The following is a 10,349-nucleotide window of genomic DNA, read 5'->3' as shown; positions in this document are numbered from 1 at the left end:
CATCAGGACAACTTGAATGCTTGATAGAAGAAGAGCTTATTTGAGGGATTAAATAGTAATGAGGAGAGAAAAAAGATGAATGTCGGCTCTTTTGAAAAATAATTTTTGATGAGAAGTCGGCTGTCTCTGATTAATTTAATTAACTAATTAATTAATTAATTTTTTTTTTAATATTAATATTAATTAGTTACTTTTAATATGATAGTTATTATTAATATTAATTCTATTAATATTAATAATTATTAATTATAATTAATAATTAGTATTATAATAATTAATGATAGTAAAAATGATATTATACTGATCATATTTAATGTTAAAAAATATTAATCCTAGAAAATTGAGTTAATATTTAATATTTATAATAATTGATTGATCATTAATATTTATTATTATCTATTATTAATATTAATTCAAATGGGGTGATGGAGCTCCGAGATCGCGAAGGATTAAGGTAAGATCTCACTGTAAACCACAGGATCGCAGGCTGTTGTCCATAAACCGGCCTGTACAAGTACCAGACGACGGGGTCGAGCACGCGCCTGCCCAGCTTTCAACGCCGATTAACAGCCGGTTGACCGACATGGAGGGTTTTATGGAAACGGACCTCGTGGATTATTTCGAGGATCTGCTGGAAGGGCATATAATATTCAACAGCCCTAATTTTAAGGTCCCAGTTTCTGTTCCACCGACTGCAGCGGAGACTCACGCTCTGGACACCTCTCTTGCGGTTCCCTTCCAGATCCGCACTCCCTACGCGCAAACTACCTCGCCGCCGGGACTGGAAGCCCCACCCTCTCACCTGGTACGACACTCCTCCTCACTTCCCTCTCTCCCGATTCTCTGTCCTTCGATCCTCTTCCATCTCCGCCACATGATCCAGCTCCTGCACAAGAAGGAACCCAGGTGACGGAAGCACAAACCCTCCAGGACACAGGGACGCGGCCATCAGGATGTTTCGGCACCCCGGCCATTAAGGTAAAGCCCACGAAACCCTCCCTCCCGGATGGGGTAAAAAACCCATTTGTGGATCATCCATCGGCGCCACGAACGAAGAAGCGGAAATCAAAGTGTATCAGAGCGACGGCCAAAGATATTACCATAGCATTCGGCGATCCGTCGGACCTAGGGGAAACAATGACCATGGCACGAACGGTATTGGTAGGACATGTGCAGGGGTGTGTTTTCTCAGCAGGCAGACTGACGCAATGGGTAAAAGAAATCTGGGGGCCCTGCTCATAGAATTGCCGGAGGTTCATGTTCTCCCGAGGGGGTGGTTCTCCTTACACATTGCGAAAGAGGGTTACACAGATTTAGTACTTGCAAAGTACTGGCACATCGAAATGGCACCAGTGTTACTTAAGAGATGGAGCCCCCTATTTGATCCTGAGCGCGAACAGATAGGAGCAGGACCTCTGTGGGTGCGTCTGTCAGGGCTGCCGCTATAGTATTGGAGTGAGGAAGAACTCATCCAAATTGGAGATGCACTGGGCACGTACCTAGATCATGACCGCTCGTATGTGGAAACCAAGAAATGAACCCTAGCTCCTGTACTGGTGCACTTGGATACCCGAGTCAGACTGGAGGAAAAGATTACTTTGCAATAGGGTAAATACAGCAGAACTCAAATCCTCGACTACGAAGGTGTCCCTTTTCGCTGCAATCGCTGCCACCAAGTGGGACACCTCTTCAAGGATTGCCCACTGAGCAAAAGCCTGGAAGACTCTCCAAAAATTTCGCCCTTATCATCCAGAGGAGTCTTGCCCATCATTCCCCGCCCATCTCAGGGTAATGCATCAGCTTAGGGCTCTCCAGCGAAAGCAGGACTGAAAAAGCTAGACTCGCCTTCTCCTCCACTGACAAGGGCTCGGGCAGCTGCAGCAGCCGCGCAGGCCTCGGGCACTGTTCCTATCCCTCCCTCTATTTCTTCTGGCATCTCATCTGATTTCGTTTTTTCAAATGTAACTTGCACCATGGCGCATTGCTCCATCCCTTCGCCCCCCTTGATCCCGTCTACTGCTCCGCCCTCTTTGCCTCCCGCATCCTCGCCCTCCTCGATTTCATCCTCCAGGAAGCCCTCCTCCCACCCTTACTCCCTTCGCCCTCGGCCCTCTCAGTCGGACGCCTCTGGACCGCTGGCCGGTTTGGGTATTGTCCCACTAGGCCCTGGATCTCTGTCCTCCCGGGGCAGAAAAACTGATCTTTCCAAAGCCATTAGGCGTGCAGGAGCGGAAGTCGCATTTGGGCGCCAATCCACCATTGACGGGGTCCTTAGAGCAGCCAAATCCTCGAGGATCGGCCCCCCATGAAGTGTCTATCTTTCAATTGTCGGGGCCTGGCTAGTGCCCCAAAGAAACTAGCTCTCAAACGACTTTTTGAGGTCGAATTACCTGATATCATTCTCCTTCAAGAAACACTTGGCCCTGTCGAGGCTATATCTCTTTCCTTAAACACTCTGGCGGCCAGATGGAAATTCTTGGCAATTGATGCTAACGGAAGATCGGGGGGACTGGCAATTGGTTATAACCCAAAATCTATCAGGCTGGACTCCTCATGGGGTGGTCAAGGTTTCATGGGAGCAGACATCTTTTCGGCGGATCTCGGCCTGTCCCTTCGTATTGTCAACATATATGGTCCATGCCAACAGAGGGAAAGCTTCTGGAGACAATTCTTCAATCGTAATCTAATGGCTCTTGATCGAATCATTCTGGGAGGAGATATGAATTTTTCAATGGGATTCAGGGAATCATGGGGTACAATGGCGCAAGTGGACACCATCATAGAGTTCATGAGAAATACCTTAGATCAGAATGACTTCATCAATATACCTATGCAGAAACCACTGCCCACTTGGAGAAACAGAAGGGTGGGAGCATCTACATTAGCTCGTAGATTAGACAGGTTCCTGATGAAAGGACCCCTGATCCATCAGTTACATTTCTACAAGCAATGGGTGGGAACGGGAGGCATATCAGATCACTCCCCTATCTTATTGGAAATCCTGGGCCCTCACCATAAGCCAAAAGCCCCATTCAAATTCAATCATGTGTGGCTTCAGGACCAAGACTTTACTAAATTGGTTACAGACTACTGGAAAGCGCATCCCATTGACAGAGAATCATCATTGGCTAGGGGATTCTGTAAAAATCTTACTGAGTTAAAACACCTAGTTATTAACTAGGCAAAAGAAAAGAAAGCAAGAGAAGATGTTCAGATCACACAAGTGGAAGAAGAACTGAAAGTTCTTCTGGATGAGCGGAATCTGGGTTTCGTTACGGGAGATGACAAAGCCCGACTGGTGGAATTGGAAAATCGGAAGAACCATATTCTCAGGAAGAGGGAGTAATCGCTTAGATTGCGCAGTAGGGCAACATGGCTGAAAGCAGGGGATGAAAACTCAAGATTCTTCCACAATTATGCCAAGGGAAGGAAAGTGGAAAACACTATCTGGAATCTACCCCTACCTGAAGGAGGTTTTGCGGACTCCTTCAACAAGCTCTCCTAGCTTGGAACGGAGCACTTCAGAGGTTTATACAAGAGCCCTGCTGGCACAAATTTGGCAGAAATCATCAATGTGGCCACTCATTTCCCTAGATTTGTAAATGATGAGGACTCTGCAGATCTCACAGCCACTCTCTATGGAAGAACTGGAAAGCACTCTTAAATGGTTCAAGAAAGAAAAGAGTCCTGGGCCGGATGGCTGGACTATAGAATTCTATATTGCCTTTTTTGATCTCATGGGAGGAGACCTGCTTGGGGTGATTGAGGAAAGCAGAACATCGGGGTGCCTCTATAATGCCATAAACTCCACCTTCATTGCCCTCATCCCAAAATCCGACTCCCCCACCTCCTTTAATGATTTCCGCCCCATCTCACTGTGCAATGTACTATACAAGATCATCTCAAAAATAATTGCTAATAGGATCAAGCCCATTCTATCAAAGCACATCGCCCCCCAGCAATTTGCTTTCCTAGAAGATACGCAGATTCATGAGGCCATTGGATCTGGCCAGGAAGCGATTCATTCCATCTAGACTAAGCACCTCAAATGTATACTCCTGAAGATCGATCTCGCAAAAGCATTTGACCGTGTCAGCTGGCTTTATATCAAAATGATCCTTATCCATTTGGGCTTCCCACATCCCCTCATAAATTGGATCATGGCCTGTATAACTACACCCTCCTTCAGCATCCTGATCAATGGTTCTACCTCCCATTTCTTCCACTCAGAAAGAGGGCTCCGACAGGGATGTCCACTCTCGCCTCTCCTATTCCTATTGGTCATGGAAGGTTTGAGCCGTCTAATCATCACTGAAAAAAGGGAAGGGGCTCTGAGAGGTCTTAAGATAACAGAAGAATGTTACCTCACTCACCTACTGTTTGTAGACGATGTTTTAATTCTCTTGGATGGCAGCATACAGGACTCCAAAATTTTCTCCTGCATATTAAATCTTTTCTCACAAGCCACAGGCATGGAGGTCAACCGAATGAAATCTACCATAACTCTGGCCAGGACCTCTGTAAATGAGTCTCAATCTGCCCGGCAGGCTTTCCCATACACCCCACAATTATTGGACAGGGGGCTAAAATACTTGGGTTTTTGGTTAAAACCCACAAGCCAAAAGATTGCAGATTGGGCTTGGCTTGTAGCTAAAGTGGAAAAAAGGCTATTCTGTTGGAGTCACAGATACCTCTCCAGGGCTGGGCGGTTAGTCCTGATCAAATCAGTGCTGGAAGCAACCCCAGTATTCTGGATGGCGCTCGCCTGGATTCCTCGGCACATATTGGCTCGTCTACAGCAATTATGCAATAGATATCTATGGGTAGGTAGTCAAGACAAGTGTATCTTCGCCTGGATCGGATGGAAAAAGATAGCAATCCCGAAGAATTGGGGAGGAAGGAGCTCCCTATCTTCGCACAAGCTCTGGCTGCGAAAATGAGCTGGGCACTGTTAACATCTCAGAGTTTATGGACCCGTCTCACTTATCACAAATACATCTGGCCTCTCAGCACCCTGGATTGGATCAGACTTCCAAATTGGAACAACTCTGGCATATCTTCCATATGGAAAGCTCTAATACACTCTCTTCCTTTAATTAGAGGCAATCTGGTATGGAGCATCAGGGATGGTACTCGATCTCGGATCGGTCTTGACCCTTGGACTAACAGCGGCGGGCGGCATATCCTCTCACAAGAACTGGTGGAATACCTCCTTACACAGGACATCAAAGTAATTGCGCAAATTGCTGATCAAGAAAACTCTGACATATTCCACCAGGCATGGAAAACAGCGCATCACCTAAATCTGCCCCGAAGATGGCACCCTGAATGGCAGGAATACAGAGAGGCTCTGATCGAATCACATATCAGAATCATAGAGGGGCCGGACGAGCTCATATGGAATCAAGCCGAGGATGGAAATTACTCTCCTAAGTCTTGCTACAATCAGCTCATTAGTCATAAGAAACCTGATGTCTTAGCTAGCTGGTGGCATAACATATGGAAACACTCTGCAGCGCCACGCTCAAAACTATTCACCTGGTGTATCTTGAGGAACAAGATTCCCACGGGGGAACATCTTATGCACAGGGCACAGTATGGACCAACTTGGTGTGTATTATGCAAAGAAGCCTCAGAATCCACGGAGCATTTATTTTTGAGATGCAGAACAATTCAGAATCTCTGGTCAAATCTTAAAAGCTTCATAAATTACACTGGAAATTGGGATGGAACAGACCTCACAGAAGCTTGGATAGAGTGGGAAAGGAGACACAAAGGATCGAAGATCACCAACCTGCCAATTATTGTAAACTGGCACTTATGGAAATCAAGAAACCGCATAATATTTGAAGACAAGCAGGTTCACTAGCCCCTGGTAGAGGCTGGTATTATAGATGCGTTCAGAGAACTACCTAACCCACCCCCTCCAAAAACCCGCCTCCCAAATCCTCCCCCATGCATTGATCATAGTGCCCCATGGGCCTATTTTGATGGTGCTGCAAACAGTCAGAGCTGTGGGGGTGGGTTTATCATACATAAATCTGAGCATCATTATTATAAAATAAAGGCGGGTCTGGGCACTGGAACCAACAACTTTGCTGAGCTTATCACTTTTATACATTTACTCCATTTTGCATTGGGACATCACTGCACAAGCATCAATATATTTGGGGACTCTCAAATTATCATAAATTGGTTCAACGGAATATCAGCTTGTCACATCCACACACTCAGCATTATCTTGAATGAGGTACTCGAACTCAAAGCAGCTTTTAACAATATTACATGTTCTCATATCTACAGGGAACATAACAAAGGTGCTGACAAATTATCCAAGGAGGCTGCGTTGATGGACAAAGGTATTTGGGAGATCACAGAAATTCAAGGCCAACAGGAACACAAATATTATCACCGTCCATACATAGACCCGGGATACCAGACTACACCGGGTCATCAAACAAACTGAAGTTTTTTGCATGTATATGACAGATGAAATTTTGATAAGCTTAACATATTTTTGTTGAAACAGTAAGATGTGTTGCCGAAAAGGCATACTGTAACAGCTCAAACAGAATGCCCTGCGTGGCAAATCTGAACTGAAAACTCATACAGAATCTTTTTGCAAAGGGTACAATGTACAAAGTGAACATTGGCATATGCGTAAAAGCATCTACAATATGTAATTTTCCTTAATAATGAAAATTACAGATTTTTCCAGTGGAAAAAATTAATATCATTTGAAATTATTATTATTTATTATCATTAATTATTATTATTAATATAATAATTAGTAATAATAATTAGAATTATAATAATTAAAAAACCATGATTAGTATTAATGATATTATAATTATCATAATTAATGTTAAGAATATTAATCTTGGTATATTGTATTAAATTTTTTTATAATATATGTTGTTACAATTTTTTTTTATTTTTATTTATTTTTATTTTTTTTAAGAAGAGGTTACTATTTAGCTTAGTAAAGAAATTAATGTTAATTGTAAATATTATTGTTATTTATTAGGTTACTATTTAGCTTAGTAAAGAAATTAATGTTAATTGTAAATATTATTGTTATTAATAAATATTATTTACTAATATAATAATTAATAATAATTAGAATTAATAATATAAATAATGATCATAATAAGAATTGATCAAATTAATCCTAGAATATTGTATTAAGTATCATATGGATAATATTAATCTTAGAATATTGTATTTAATATTTAATATTAATTATATATAACAAATCTATTAGTACAATGTTATTTATATTTTTAATAGAATTATTATCAATATAATTTTGATAATTTTGGGAGAAGTATTATAAGAGGATGGGATAATATTAAAAATTAGTTAAAATTATCAAAAGTATAAATATTAATAATAATTATTATTATATTAAAATAGATATCTAATATTAAGAATCGAAGAAATTAATAAGGGCAATTAATAAATTGATTAATTAATTAATGATAATGTCAATATAATTAATATTGTAAATGCTTAATAGTGGATTCTCCAGTGACTAAGTCGAAAATAATAAACCACAGAGGTCTTAAATCCGAAATATTTACTTATTCACTCAAAAATTCTCGATGGTAACCCCTTATTACAATACATTAATACACCTATATTTCTTTGTTATATTAATTTATCTATATTTCTTTGTTATAGATCGCAACTTTAAGTTACAACAAGGTAAGCTGCAAGGCAGCAAGTCCTTGCATTGAGTGGGGTAGTTGCTCAAGCAAACACCATGTCCTAAAATGTTCTAGCGAGGTTGTTTACCCATCAGCTAAAGCAAAGGCATTAAAGGCATGGGCACAACGACCAGAGGCGAAGACATTTGAGAAAGAACCATAGACAAGGGCTACTCCTCCACTCACGAAAGAGTGAAAGAATTCCGACTAGTGAGCTTGAAAAATGCTACTTTGAGAATATATTCCTAAAGCTGCCTCAGTGGTTATTACATGCACAGAAGAAAAATCAAGCAAAAGAAGGGACAAGCTATAACAAGAAACAACATAATCGACCTATCTTCTTTTCAAACTACATTTCCATATGACTGTGAAACACTTACTCCAACAGATTCTTCAACCTTGAAGATGAATTGGAGCTATAAGGAAGATGAATTGGAGCTATAAGGCAACGGTAACAAGCAGATAGTCAAATCCCATCTAAAGGAAGACATTAGATTACAGCTTCAAAAGAGAGAAAATTAGTCACTGTCTACTGTGGTGTGCCAATATTTGCAGTCATTCTTGTGGCTTTATGGGCCCAAACATCATTCTCAAGAGAAGGACAGAGCTAACGATTTCTTCACGTAGATGGTTCACAAAGGTATTGAATTACAACTCACTTATGATTTTCTGATCTATGGATATTGCAACAAAGGTAACAATATGCTTCAGTAGTTTGGCCCCTGTGATAATATGGTGGAGAGAAACATCACATCCGATACATTTACTCTAAGGAAGCAGAGCATGTGTTTTGGGAACTACTGGACAAAGTTTTATTGTTATTTTACAAAGTTGTAACACTTTGATCGTTGAATATTCTAAGGAGGGTGATATGCAACGAACCTTGTAGTTGCGGGATGAGTGCAACAAAAACCTAACTATGCACATTGTGCTCATGGATAGGCAGTAACAAGCATCTGAAATTGCTAATTATCTTCCAAAGAAATACTTAGATGGAGAAGGATAGAGCTAACAATTTCTGCACATAGATGGTTGACAAAGGTATCGAATCACAGCTCACTTATGATTTTTTGATCTATGGATAGTGCAAGAAAGGAAACAATATGCTTCAGTAGTTTGGCACCTATGATAGTATGCGGGAAAGCAACATCACATCCGATACATTCACTGACAATTTATTAATTTAGGGACTTCGTAGGAAATCCATGACTAAGGAGGCAGAGCATGTGTTTTGGGAACTACTAGACAAAGTTTTCTTAAGATTTCAATACAATGGTAATGACCTTGTTCTCACTCACTATATATGTTTCCGTAATAATTATGAGACTTTGACTTATGACTAAGATAGAGTGATATTCCATACGTAGTTTGCCTATTCTTTACCATTGATTATTGTGATAGATACTACTATGTGATGAAAGGTGAACATAAGCTTAGGTTATGTTATGGATATACAATTAAATAAGCTTAACTTATATAGATTAGTAAGCAGTAATAGAGCTTAACATTCTCATCAGTGTTAGTTATGCATGTTGATTTATTAATTTAGGGACTCCGTAAGAAATCCATGACTAAGGAGGTAGAGGATGTGTTTTGGGAACTACCAGACAAAGGAGGGTGATATGCAATGAACCTTGTAGTTGTGGGATGAGTACAATAGAAAGGTGATTGTGCACATTATGGTCATGGATAGGCTTATATGGAGAACGACATAGCTAACGATTTCTTCACATAGAGGGTTGACAAACTCGGTTGATCAACTCAGCTGGGAGACTCTTAGCTTGGCTCCCTCGCTAATCCATTGGGCTGGGAGGCTATACTCAGACTGGGCCACTTAGTTGGGCTTGGTTACTCAGATACTATATACTTGAGCTACTTTACTCTACTCTGCAATGAATTAATAAGTGATGTTGCACCTTACTAGGAAGAGGTTGTCATCAATGTAGAGAAGAAGAAAGATGCACCCAGCTGCACAACTATGAATGAACAAGGATGAGTCATCCTAATTATCTGTTACCCTTGCTTTTGCTAGAAATGCATAGGATTTGTGGGTGTAAAAGGTGGGGGGGGGGGGAGTGCTTGAACCTTTAGATTAAGTTCCCACACCTGCATGGAGCATTCCTTGTTTCGTGTCTTCCCCAATCTGATGAGGGGGTTAAGGATTTATATCTCAGGAATGACTTGACCAAACTTCATTTGTGGAGGCCAGAATGAACCACTATGTTCATATAATGTAGAGAATCAACATGCATGAAATAATTAGATAATTGTGAAAGGGAATGTGTATCCTGTCATGACTCATATATCACACTGATGCAATAACATTGTTCCAACCATAGTTCAACATGAATATATCATTATGGAAAAAGATAATTCCTTATGGAGTCGGCAACAAGTGAAATAGTTAGTTGAATCTGAGATGGTGTTCTTCGTCGACTAACTACAAGGGATCTGAAGGCTGGAAATCGACAACATTGATGACATGTTTCACTTTTGGAAGGGAAATCTTGTGATGTTCGACACAATTCTCACCTACCCCTAGTGCTTCTAACCCTCAAATGTCATCATGGAGGTTTCCTAATAGCATAAAGAGGATTGGTTTAAAAAGCATAGCTAACTCTCAATACAAGTAACAGATGT

This window comes from Pinus tabuliformis, chromosome 1_1 (genome assembly GCF_031772625.1).
Source record: "Pinus tabuliformis cultivar Carrire ecotype Pingquan chromosome 1_1, CPIR1, whole genome shotgun sequence".
In the NCBI taxonomy this organism is placed as follows: Eukaryota; Viridiplantae; Streptophyta; class Pinopsida; order Pinales; family Pinaceae; genus Pinus; species Pinus tabuliformis.
The sequence above is the reverse complement of the archived record's forward strand: the minus strand, read 5'-3'. Positions refer to the sequence as shown.